At 44.6% G+C, this 13,674-nt stretch overlaps 2 protein-coding genes across 14 annotated transcripts in view; one reads left to right on the top strand and one right to left on the bottom strand.

The window, feature by feature from the left end:
- Positions 1 to 13,674, bottom strand: part of LOC124294944 — a 209,850-nt gene that overhangs the window by 21,566 nt on the left and 174,610 nt on the right. The window contains exon 7 of one of the 8 annotated variants that reach the window (XR_006904840.1): positions 168 to 365. The exons of the other annotated variants lie outside the window; for them this stretch is intronic. The gene's annotated coding sequence lies outside the window, so the exon portion shown is untranslated. The remainder of the gene's footprint in view (positions 1 to 167; positions 366 to 13,674) is intronic. 8 annotated transcript variants of the gene reach the window in all.
- Positions 1 to 13,674, top strand: part of LOC107221027 (teneurin-a) — a 504,979-nt gene that overhangs the window by 326,723 nt on the left and 164,582 nt on the right. The gene's annotated exons all lie outside the window — the stretch shown is intronic.

Here is a 13,674-nt window from a genome sequence, read left to right as displayed (position 1 = left end):
CATAATACAGGTGGAGTGAAAAGCCCCGGCGCAAGCACCTGCGAAATTCCCGAGGCGATTTCATACCTAAGGTGAAACCCGGCTACCTAATTTCTGTCCTTTCCCGCGGGTCGTTGGTTCATATCGTTAATTGGGCGTGACCAAGGGACGTAATGTTTTTAAATTACCTTGAAATAACTCGTAATTCACAACCCTTTGATGTCGGTAGCTCGCTTAAAACAGAGTGTAATTCACTGGCTGCTTTCTCGAATGCGAATATTCCTCGCCGAGTCCTTTCGCGCTGCTTTATATGTCGGACCCAAGTCGACGCGTACCTATTGCACCCACGTACAGTGGGTACCGAGTGCCGGTTTACGAGGAGGGAGCTGGAGAAAATAATAATTATAAAAGAAACGAAGAAAGCGTCGGGGAACGAAAAAATAAACGAATTGAAAGGCCGGTGATGAAATTCAAACGTAGAAGACTCGCGACGGTGTAAGAAAAATTTTGGAAACAAAATCAAAATAATACAATTGGTAAAACGATGGTAAAATCGGTCCAACAAACTTATCTTATACAGGTGTACCGAAATTGTTGCAGATGATATTCTTCGAATATATTCAAGGCAGCGTAGCAACTCATTACCGAAGTATTGAGCTTTATAGATTCACGAGCCAATACGAGTACGGAGCATTGGACCAAAGACGATATTTCATTTGCATGCTTGAAAAGTGCAGGATAGGAAAATTGACCAGATTTAAGTTCGTCGCGTTAACGTAACGAAATAGACAAACTAAAATCACGGTTTTTAAAATTTACAACGACTTTAAAGTATTTTAATTTCTAAAGCCTGAATTCACTTTGCTTGTTAAAAATAGATTACTTAATTTGAAACGATCCTACACTTGCGAAATAACGATTTACCCTAAAAACGAACTTCGCTCTCATGAAAATTGACCTTATGACTTGAATTCGACCGAGCTGAATTACAAACATTTCGAACGTCGATCCAGTCAAAGAGGATCGAGGTCTTGGACTAAAATCATGGAAGGCCCCGCCTGTCCTTGGGCATAATCGTAGTTACACAGCCACAATCCATCGCAATTACGTACAACGGTGGAGGTATTGCGCACACGTACGAGGCCGTATACGGCTGGCATATTTCCGCGTATCAGTTATTTCCCTCGCGTTTATGCATGTGTGTAACGCGGACGCGTACGTGTGCGCCATTAACACGTCTGACGTGGACGTACGTGTGGCTGTTAATTCATTCCGCGAGGTCGCGCCTCGCCGCGTGGCCGATGTACAATTTGATTAGCCCCGTCCTTAATTGAGGAATATTCTTAGCCCCTTCGCTTCCGGCGCGTACCTAAGCCGGATACCTACATGTGTAAAGAGCCGCCCACACCAATCTATTTCGCACCTTCGTAGGCCAGGCACGTAACGTGTCGCGAACACTCCGGCGAACTCGCCTAGAAACCGGCCTGCGGAGAGACGGAGAAAGGGTTGCAGGATGTACTAAAATTCGGTTACGTACCGACCTAGGTGTGATGGCGAAGGGAAAAGCGAGAGGCGGCGACTGCCGATCCATTATAAATGACAATTATTTTCGACGCGGCTTTACATCAAAGAGATTCGTTAATTTCTACGACTTCTTTCGCCCTTTCATGTTTCACAAACTCGGAGATATTTTTCTCTTTCTTCTTTTATTCACATTTTCTATCTTTTCCTACGTACAATTACAGGTTTTTACTAATTTCAATCTATAATTCATACACGTTCCCCGAAGTTTAACGAATTATTTCACTGGTAATTTGCACGGTTTAATAATACGGAAAGTCTTACATTACACCGACTAACATTGATTTAAATCCAATGTTTGTTAATTCTCTCTTTCGCTATCATTGTACACACGCTTTACCTTGGCGTGAGAAAATTCTGCCGCTGTCCGACCAACGCAACGCTACCAGTACCTACGTAAGATTAATCCAATTTAACTATTCCGCCATGCGAATAATTTAGAAAAAAAGAACGCTGCCTGGAGTCACGTATATCCCCCCCCCCCTCATTTTATTCATCCTTTTTTGTTTTTTTTTAACACATGTATTCCGTTATGTTTGATTCTTTTTTGTTTCGCATGGCGCAGATTTTACGACCGTTCTTTGCGGTCAGAGAATACGGATTCACTTTAGCTAATTGCATTTACAAACATACTGAAATTCTTTCTATCACGTACACCATACGATTTCGGAGTAATTATTCTTGAAAGGATTAATTTTCATCGTGACAGAAACGCTGAGAGTGAATTAAAATTCTTTCGAGTAAAAAAATTTGCGTCTCCAAAGATCTATTGGATGTTCAAAATCCACGTAACTGTGAAATTATTGAAAAAAAGATATAAATTATTCTTCGAATATTCGTAATTTTATTATTACATGACTTTTCGTTTCTACCATAAAATTTTTCCGACTGTATTATATGAATTTGTAAAATCTGCTCGTGCAAATATTGATGCTTGTTCGTCAACGCTGATTTGTTTACCTAAAGTAAATCATACGCGGTAGCGAAATACTTGCCGGGATGAAAAGTAAAATATATATATTCCGAGACGCGTCGCACGATCATTTTATACCTATACCTACACCTACAAGTATACACACCCCGTATCAAGTCCGCGCCATTAACTATACAAGGTAGCGGAAAGTTACGGCCGGTGTAATATGCACAGTTCGTAATTATTTGTATTCAAAACGCGGCCGCCCCTTTCATCCACTTAAACGCGTGTCCGGGGATATTTCATGCACGAAATATATGTTAGCGTTCCCCTGAACGCGGAATAAATCGGCCCCGCTGATCTCGCCCCCGCATCGCCGTACTTGAAATTCCGTCCTCGATTCTGCACGCGAATCCTGTCTCCTGCACTTCTCCGTCCTCGAGGGTGTCTCGTTTTCATTTTTTATTTTTATTTATTTATTTTTTTTTTTATTTTTTATTCACTTTACCTATTCTTTCCAAACTTTTTTCCTCCGCCGAATGTCAAATTCAAAGTCATTCCGCGTCGTCTTTGAATTGTAACGAAGTATACACACGTATCACTTGTCGTCGCGACATAATTCTGGTCAAATTTCGAAAACAGCGTCGATCGCGTAATTCAGGGGGTTGAATATTTCCTCCCCCAGTTGCCGCGGCCGTCGCGACGCCTTTTTCCAATAAAATGTAACGCGATTCGACAGCCCATAATCTCCACCGTACCGCCACGCCGCGTAACCATCGACGAAACGCTGCCAGGTGCATCGGCTGACGTCATCCCCCATCACCCTCGCTACGCTGCATCCCGGACCAAGCCCTGCACCCCCGACACCCGCGCCGCGATGTTACACGCATGTGAAGTATATAGATCGATATTAGGCGCCGTAAGGGGGATGGAAAACCTACCCTGAACACACTCTTTTCTACACCGTAACAAAAATATACTTGGTCGGCTCGAATTTCGGCCGAGCTGACGTAGAAAATTTGATCGAGAGAGAAAAAAAGAAAAAAAAAAAAAAAACAACGTACGACCAGTACCGTTTCGGTACTCCCCGAGAAATTTATCTCGCGTAATTTTTCGCCAAATTTCATCCAGCTAACTAGCGCGTCGAGTATACGTCAAATACTCGCGTTACGTATCCCAGGTATGCTAATACGTTACATACGTACCCGTGTACGTGCCAGCCATTATACGTAGGCATGTATCTAGGGCGGATAGTACACGGATCCTAGAGGGCACGAGGAGCGTAAGGTAAAACTGAAACGTGGGCGAACGACAGATGGGTCGGGTAAACCTACACGTAGGATATACCTACGATACACATGCGATCCGACGAGGGCCTGCGGAGGTGTATCGAAATCGGTAATGGAAGTTGGCATTGTTTTAGATTGCAGGGTATACACTGCAGGCCGGGGTATGTGCACAATGAGGACGGGGGCGCTATCTCTCTCCCTCTCTCGTCGACGCAGTGCATATTTATTTATTATCGGTGACGATGATCCAGGATGGCAGACCCATCCTAATGGACAGGACACGTTTGCCAGGCTCGAGGACCATCGACAGATGGCCCCTGTACTAGGTACTCTCACCTTTCATTACTCATCCGCGTTAAATCGGGGCCGTGGAAATCCCACACTCGACGAATCACAATACAGCGAATTCCGATTGCGGTTTTAGTCGATCCGAGTTAATACGCGTTTCCGACTTTTCCACGATAACATTACCTTCATAATTTCAATCGCGCGCATCAACGATAGCCTCGCTCTCGAAAGCCAGACAGTCACCAGATTTCTTTGTTCCGCAAATTTTACCCTCGCAGGGACGAGGAATAATTCGACACTTTGAAACCAAGGCAAAGCGTTCGCTAAACGTGTCTATAATTCTTCTACAACACGTCTACGTTCGCGTCATAATTAATGACACGTTGCCAAGAAGTCAGAGCCGACCGCGGCACGGCTTCGCGTTTAATCACGATAAGATAAAACTGCTGATCCCGACTTCAGCCGGCCGAGCCGAGTGGCTGGCCGGTTCGCCGCCGCTTCTGCATGAGCGATGATCCTTGTATTTCCACCGCATTTGTCATATCTCTTCCATCCCTCGCGTACCCGACACACGCGGATTCTATCGCTCAGTCGTACAAATGCAATAATACCTACCACCACACTCGGCTCGGTTCTCCACCCTAACCGTTCTCCGCTCTCTCGTCTTCGTCCCCTTTTCGGTCTCGTTTGAGCAACTGTCACCGGTACCGAATCACCCCGCTGCACCGGCGTCTTCCCGAGGTTTTGATGAGCCAGGATTTGGCCGGAGTCCAGGATACGAACCTGCAAGTCCTTGCTAACGCGGCCCGATTCCGATCTGCGAACCTCTGCACTGTTTCTTTCAATTTCCAACCCCGGCCTCTCGTCTCTAGTCGTCCCTCTTCGCGACAAACTTCTCTCTCTCTCTCTCTTTCTCTTTCTCCGACACCTCCCACGCACGTGTGTTACCCACGTATAACGTAACGTGCGAGTGACCGCCTCTAACGATAAAAATCACCGCCACCCCCCCCCCCCCCCCCCCCCCCGCGGCTCCTCGAATTACCGCGTTATTAAGAATCGTCGGTTATAATTTTTCACACGTTTTTCTAAGCCACGACCGTCATATCCAGTGACCGGCGTTGCGACTCAATCAGTTTCGCGACGGGAGTCGGATCCGTGGATGCAGACCTCGATGCGTATACACGTACGCACATGCCAAAACCATTTTTCACCGCGCATTAGCATCGGGACGCGTGTCGGGTTCATTTGTCAACCCCTACCGGTGTGCCCGTATACGGGCTTACGGTGAACGCGGCCTCCGCACATCGCCCCAACTGCAATTCGGAACGACGCGCAATGCGATGCGTGTAACAGAGACACCGGGTGTGTACAACGCGAGGAACAAAGTGTCGACTTGCACCGGGCGCCGACAGGAATTGATCCGTCCCCGGAACCATGCTGTTTCGTATAAACACCGCGACACGTGTCCTCGACGTATAAGGATTTCTGCGTTGCAAGCTCTTCCATTTCCGAAGCTTGCGATCGTCCGACGATACGCGATACGTCCACGCACCCTGAGGAAAGTTGACGCATCGAAACACGAGCTAAGAACACCGGGGGTCCCGTCGCCCGGGATATTAGCTCTTAAAATTGCTCTCCTTGTTGTAGTAGTCTCCGATATGTAGTAGAAGGAAAGAAAAAGAAAAAAAAACTCATTCAACCTCTACGCCCAAAAGTCACCGGATTCCCACGCCGCTCGGCCGCTAATGGATAACGGACTAAATGATATGCGTAAGGTTGTGACCGTCGTTGAGCGAGAACATTGTGCACGAAACGAAAATAAGTGTGCCGGTGTCTTTGTTCCGTGAAGGTGAATTACTTCTTTAACCCGAGATTATACCTGACACGTGAATACAATTAAAAATGAGTAATCAATTAGATTTACACTCGCGATATTCGGACAATACACTATCGAACAATAATCATAAGTCGCGACTGTGGGTTTGAAGTACGATCTTGTTCGATTCTTACTTTATAACACACAGGATACAAACTGTGTAACCAAAGAATGATTGAGATGTAAAAGGAGGGAGAATACATGCATGATTGAGATGTCGCGAACGATTTAGACGACATGGAAATAGGATCAGATATGGAAGTGTGCGGTATACGTAGAGCTTGAATCCGTTCACCCGCGAAGATTATAAATATGCCTGACAATATTCGGGCGTGATCGAAGCCGAAGGGTCGCGAACGAGAAAGCCGCGGTAATATGAATGCGTTGAAAATCCGAAACGAGATATCTAAATCGTGACGATTTTGATCGACATCGGCGTGTTTGTCCCGCGCCTCCCGCTCTTCCGGATGAAGAAACACACGCCCCTCTTTCTCTTTCTCTCTCTCCCCCCCCATCTCCTTCTACAATTCTCCCTCTCGTCGTGATGGGGATTACGAGGGGACGATTATCAAGGATTTTACCTAATATATTCGGCGTCGCCTGATAAAGTATCACATGAATTACGGGGATGAGATGGGGAATGAACGGACGACGAGGACGAGGACGAGGACGATGAGCGCCCTCCACGCTCTGCTGCATCCCGTCGGGGTTTTCGACGACGGTCACGTGGCGCGGTCTGCCAATGCGGTGAAAATTTATTACCCTCGATGCCCGGGGAGAATGATTTTTGAGGCTTTGATCGTTACGCTCGATTATACGATACGGTAACATTCACCTATTCCGCCTCCTGTACTTTTCTCTCGAACGTTTCAACAAAATGGAAAAAAAAGAGAAGAAAAATTCTGATCACGTAAACGAAAAATAATCATTACTATGTCGTTAGCGTGTTTTTGAAAAACTTTTCCCGCACAGATATCGCCATGTATTACACATTATCCCATTGTTACCTTATTGCCGTTATACCGTATGTGTATATATAAATTCAGCGATCTGTATTTTTCCATATCACCGAATCCATTCGTTTTTCAACAATCACCGCGGTTTTCACTAAATGGAGAATTTCCCATTTCCATAATGACGAGTCCGTAAAGTCGCGACGTATAATTTTGTCGACCGAAAATTTTGTGCAACGCGACGGCGGTCTCGGCGGCGGTGGCAAAGGATGCGATCGTAAATTTTGATCAACTTTAATCGTCTTTAATCCGTAAGAATTAAAAGCATATGTCGGCGCGAAGCGAATTGTACAAAATTGCCCGATCCCCGTCGACTCCCCCTTTCGCCCCCCCCCCCCCCCCCCCCCTCGCGCCCCCTCGACCCCCGTGGCGTGTCACGTTCGCTTTACAGGCTCATGCATTTATATGAGAACTATAAAGTACGATCTGTAATGCACGCATGGCCGCCGGGCGAAGAATTTCTCATAATTACTCGAAGGTGTCTCCTGATTGCTCGTAAATTTCGACAAAAAAAAAAAAAAATGAAAAAGTTACTTATACACGGTATACAAATTTTACCAAGTTTCGCAACGCGTTCGGGTATACGTTGAAAAAAGAAAAAGAAAAGAAAACGCTACGCTACGATAAATCACGAAAAATATTTGTCGCGGGTTCGACACTCGCTGGAATTTAGGTAGGTTAAACTACACCGCTTCTGTTTAAATGTTTTCATGAATTTTCAACTCTCTAATAAGTGTTTTCCGGTCGAAAAACTAAATAAAGCAAGAAATAAAGCGAAATCGTGCAAATCTTTGTACACCGAAAAAGCTGAAGGAAAATAATTTCTCGTGAAAATCGCCGGCATATCCGACGTATGAGAAATAGCGAGGAAACATTCAGCCGTAACATTTTCACTCATGCATGCAAGAAAAGTTTGCAGCGGATTGATGGAGGAGAGAACGGCAGAAGGATGAGCCGGATTTATCTGACTGATGACTGCGGGAGTATTATAGATAGAGATCGGAAGCGTCACGGTCCGGAGAGCGCGTATTGCAACGACTATCGTGTCGCATCAATTAGGATTTGTCAAAAAAATATTATTGGGGTCGTTTGATGTGCAGGTTTTGTAACCTCCGCGTTTGATCTTCGCCATGAGGTCCTCGGCGTGCTTCTCATCCTCCTCCCTTACCTAAGGCTCGCTCCCCTTCGGCGAGGAGCAGCTTATAAGCCTACCGTGTATATATACATCTGTATACATATATACATAAATGTACATTGTGTGGCAGGTAAAGCATCAAGCTCGGTAGGATTAGGAGAATGAAATCGTTCGTTTGTAGATTATATTACAAAGAAATACTTTCTAGCGTTTAAATTGAGTAACGAGGATGAAAGGTGAAAAAAATAAATAAATAATTGAATAAAGAAAACACCCGAGCTTTGCGATTTTCGTGGAAAACGGAAACTCTTACTTGCCACGTCGTATTGCAAAAAGCACTCGTCGATATCTCGTATATAATATCGCCTATTCGCGTGCCCCTTTGACTTTTCCGAGGAATCAATCTCCGGAGGGCGGGACTTCAAGTCCGGGCTTCTACCGATACATCAACGTATTGTCGACTTATTGCTACTCGAAAACTTGGCCAAAGTTTTCTCGTCGAAAGAGGAATAGAGGCAGGCACATGTAGTACGTGCGAATCGAGACAGGGTCGAGAATTTTGTACGCGCTCAAGAGTCTCGTTGACGTGATTCGAGCTGATATCTGGCGTGCGAACCAAACTTCGGTTTATACGAAAGCACTTTCATACATCGTACATGGAATTTACAAGTGCCTGTTGGAGTGGAACCTCGCAGCGTTGCGCCGTTTCTGCATTAAGCAAATACGAAATAAAGCAAGCTCGATACCGGGATATTTCTTCGAGCATGGGGTGAAAAAAATATTGAACCACCCCTCTCAACCCTTCGGAAAAAGGGAAATGTTAATAACTCGCCAAGCTTCTTCACATTCAAGTCCGCTTTCCCTGATTCCAAAGCAGAAGAGAGTACAGAGAGAGAAAGAGAGAGAGAGAGGCGTTTATTCGCTCTGAGACGAGTCTCCTCGGATGGGAATGTAAACAGTGCGTAGATAAAACGGAAAGAAAAAAAATTGATAATTCGTAAGCTTAATAGTAAGGAAGCAACGAAATTAGTAGGAGAGAAGCGATTCTTAAATGTAATGATAAATAGAAATACACATAAGATGTAGAAAAGACTAGATATATGAATAAGCACAAATGAACGTGTAAGTGAAGTAAAATTAAACAAAATAAAAAAAATAAAAGAAGAGAAATAAATATGTAAAGATATTAAAAACATTAAAGCAAGATAGCAATAAAACAAGTGGTACAAAGGTACAAGTAAAGTAAAAAACACAATAGTGAAAAACAAATAAATTAATCAGTGAGAGAGGGAGGAAAATAAAGCGTGAGATAAATGTAATTCCTCGAATATCGAAGCGAGAATGAAACGCGACGTCCGCGTAAAGCTTCGCTCATTTGAAACGTGAAATATATGGATGTAAATGTGGAACTGGAGCGGGGATCAACCGGACCGGAAACCCGTTTCATTCATATTCATCCGTCGCTGGGCATATTGACGTATGTATGGAATTCCTTCCGTCGGGATGGACAGTCACATTTAATGAACACCGAAAAGCACGCTGCGTTTTAAACCGGCTAGAAATCCACTCGGAACGCCCCAACAAAACATCGGCGTCCCGCTGCTTAGGAACGATATTTTACGAACGAGTGCTTATAGCGTTAATAAATTATCCCCTCCCCCCCCCCCCCCCCCTATATCACACAATACACCGAGTATATCACTCGAATTATTTCTCCCCGGTTCTCGACGAATCTCAAACATCCTGCAACTCGAGTATTTGCTCCATAAGAAACCGCGAAAAAAAAAAAAAAAAAAAGTAGAAAAGAAAAAAATAAATTCCAAATCGACGGTAAAGTTTTCCCCGCAAATAGAGAATTCCGTTGGTTTTTATAAAAGGACATACGATGTAGGGAAAAACCATTGAAAGAAGATACGATAATAATTCGAAAGGTTTTACGTTTTTTTTTCTTACGTCTAATCGTCACTGTCATAACATTCCCGAAGATGATCGGAGCCTCTGGCAATTAGACAGTTTAAGAAATATCATACACTATAAAACGTCCAAGGTATGCATACTACTGGTAAAAAAACTGGCTCCTAAAATGATCGACAAACTGGCGGGGTTCATAACGAGGTAAAAAGTTGAACGTTTCTGTGTCGTTCAACAGCTGGAGCTGAGAAAGAATGAGAAGGAGAGTGGGAGAGGGGGGGAAGAATAAAGAGGAACTTTCGTTCCCGAAGGCGATAAGAGAGACGCTCCTCTCTTCCAACCCCGTGTTCGCCTGGCTCGGCGCTGCTGATCCTCCTCCACGTCTTACAATTTTCTCTTTCCTTCTTTCCTCCTTCCTTTCGTTCCCTTTCTTCCCGGAAATCTCTCCCCCTTGACCCGTTCCGGGTAAAACTCTTTATTTGACTTCGGAATTAGCTGGTTTAATGCGGTTAAAGAATAGAAAGAATACGAAGCCCCGGAGGTGGCCTCTGATCGTGCCTTGTTTAGAAATCGCGCTCTTAACGGAGACTATGGCTAACTTATTCCCACCGTACCGGTAATTGGATTAGAGCGAATTACGATCCTTGGTTAAGAATCGCGCGGCGGTCGCGTCGTCCCGATTTTTTTTTTTTTTTTCGTTCGAATAGCAAACTTACTTTATCGAAATAAATGAATGGCGAAGAAGAGGAAAATTGGAAAAAAAAACCAATTTATCAGGAAAACAGGCAAGGTTAGAAAAATAAATAAAGCAACGCAAAATTCTAATTCACGTGGCTGATTGATTTTGAGCGGTGCCGAAGCTCTCGAAAATCGAGCGTTCAGTGACGCGGCAAGATAATGGGATTCCGGCGGTGGATATCCTGCAGGACCTCAAAATCCCCGTGAAATTCGAAGCAATCTTGGGAGTATATGGAGTATAGTAACTATCCGCCATTGCACGCGCGAAATAGATGGAACGATTTTCTCGGCTCGATTTACGCCAATAAAATAGTGTAATTAGAAACAGGGCTCGTAATTAAGATCTAGATTGCTACCCACTGTGCGGAAGGAACTCGCCCAGATTCCCTTCCCACATCTCGGCATCGCTTCCAGAGAACTCCGCTGTGCGAGCTCTGCTGCTTCAATCGACGCCCCCTCCTTTCCTCCCTTCTCTACCTCCCACTGCCTGGAAGTTGCAAATTTACAATACGTGCGTTGGCGTCATTTCCGTAGTTTTAGAGAGATTCCGGAGAGGCTTGGAAAGGATTCAAGTATCGTTTGGTGGAAAAATCATTTTTCATTATTCGATCGGCGTTTATTTTAGTAATATTGTAACCGAGGTGTATCGTTCCTTTGGAAATCGAACGAATCGTATCAATTCGTTAACATTTATTTCGAGTGACTTCTATTGATTCATTTTACCTGATAATACGATTCGCAATAATTTCCAATCTTTTCACTAACATCCCGATTTTTTCATCGTTATTTCAACGAATATATCAGTCGCTTGAATTCCGTTTGCTCAATGCAGTTTCATTTCCAATTGTTTATATTCACGATTTCTTCAAGCATGAACAACTATTGGTGAAAATTTTCCACATTAGAATCAAGTAAGCAATGCAGGAATGACGACACGAAGAAGACGGTTCTGTATGAAAAATGTAGGTCGGCGAGGGCAAACGTAAAAAAAAATAAAATAAAATAAAATAAAACTAAAAATAAGAATAAGAGTAAGAAAAATAAAGAAACGAGGCAGAAACTGCATCGCGATACGCGAACCATCGGATTTCCATCCGTGTGTCTCGTCGCCCTCGAGCTTGACGTAGTCCCGGGTGGTCGTCATGTAGTTAACCGATAGGAAAAGGCAGGCGAGGCTGGCAGCGGGCTTGCTGTCCCACATCGAGTTTTCTCCTCTCGGGTAAGAATAAAAATGAATTCGTAATTTCTAATTCGGCCGGGTTCCGAAGACCCGGCTGGTTGAAATATTCAACGTTTCGCTTACAGCATCGCGCAGTTTTGCGAATGAAAATGGAAACGGGTATCGAACCTAGTCTGGAAAAAAAAATTATATCCCCCGAGGAAAGAATTGCACTCGAGAAATCTCAACGAAAATTTGCTTCCCTCTTTCTCGCCCTTATTAATCGCATGACCAACGTTGCGTGAAGACCTCCTGGTCCGAAGTGAAAAGAAACGTAGGTACGTTAACTTCATCGATACTGTGCGAACCGTACTGCAGTCAGGCAGAGAAAAAATGCGTTGTACACGAAATAAAATGATAATTAAACGACTAGGTATCGAAATTTTATCAGTGAAAAAATCTAGTCCACCTCGCGAAGGCGTTCATCGTGTTACCCACAACGGTGAGGAAAACAAGCGGCCCGAGTTTCGGTGAAACGTTACGATGTATAAAAATTTCATCGCATTATACGTATAATTTATTCCAGCTGACGCGTTTTAATTCTAAACTGCAGTCCGCGGTTTAACGCTCGAAACTGCAGCAGCATCAGCGCATAGCCGCACCAAACTGCAAATCCATGGTATATCAGCTTTGTCGAAGCGTTGAATAGGGGGGGCAGATGCACCCCTACTCCGGTATTATCAGCGAACGGAGTTCTGGAACGGGGGGAGGGGGCGGAGATTGTGACGCTGTTAGGCGCGAATATTATCAGCGGATGACACCCGGGCAAAGCGTTCGAAAAACCCGTCTACCCGAAAAAAACGGAAACAAAAAAAAGAAAAAAAAAAAGGAAAATAAAAACGGTCAATTCGGGTTTGCCGCTGGCAAAGACCTCGCCTCAAATTGGAGCTGAATCGAGCTCGATCCCGGCCGGCTCGCGAGCACAGAGATGCAGCAGCCATGAGCGTCCACCGTACAATTGCATCCCCGTGAAAATCTAATTATTCCCATTAGCCTTGAAACGCGCGCGCGCGAAACTCGCCTCTACGGGTACCTGCTCAGGCAGCGTTCCGCAGCTCTGCTGCATGTGTACAGAATTCCAATTACCCGAACTGACGCGTGTTTAATTCGTCACGTGTGTGAAGCCGGGTGTGATGTAACGGATGCACGATAGTACGCGATAATAAAAATTTGGTATGACGTTACCAAAGAGAGAGAGAGAAAGAGAGAGAGAGAGAGGGAGAAAAAAAAATACAGATCGGACGGATCGCCTCTGGTGCAACAAGGTTAAACAGTGTGTGGACGATAAGCCTGTCGCAGTCGGAAAGCTGCGCTTGCACCTGCACCTTGCAGCAGCACCAGCAGCAGCAGCAGCAGCTTCGCCTTGTGAACCGGGTCAACCGGAAAGGAAGAAAGAGGGAACGAAGAGGAGGGAGGGAGGGATGAAGAAATAATGTGAAAAATAAAGGTGGAGGGAAAAAAAGAAAGAACAAAGTAAAAAAAGTGGACATACACGCGCTAACAAGACGCCATAGAATTTATAATTCTACGCCACTTTACCCATATTCAGCGGATTCGTTCGCGTTTCTTTCCCGCCGAGACAGGGAGGAAGGAATGGCGGGGGGTTGGGGGTTGGGGGTGAACGGGGAGGGATACGTGTTATGCGCTAATTGCAGCTCTGCACTTTTCGTTTACTTGTTCACTTCTTTTTCCTCTCTGTTTTATTTTTAATTTTGTTTTTTTTTTTTTTTTT

Source organism: Neodiprion lecontei, chromosome 6 (genome assembly GCF_021901455.1).
Source record: "Neodiprion lecontei isolate iyNeoLeco1 chromosome 6, iyNeoLeco1.1, whole genome shotgun sequence".
NCBI lineage: Eukaryota > Metazoa > Arthropoda > Insecta > Hymenoptera > Diprionidae > Neodiprion > Neodiprion lecontei.
This window is presented reverse-complemented; position numbering and strand designations above follow the sequence as displayed.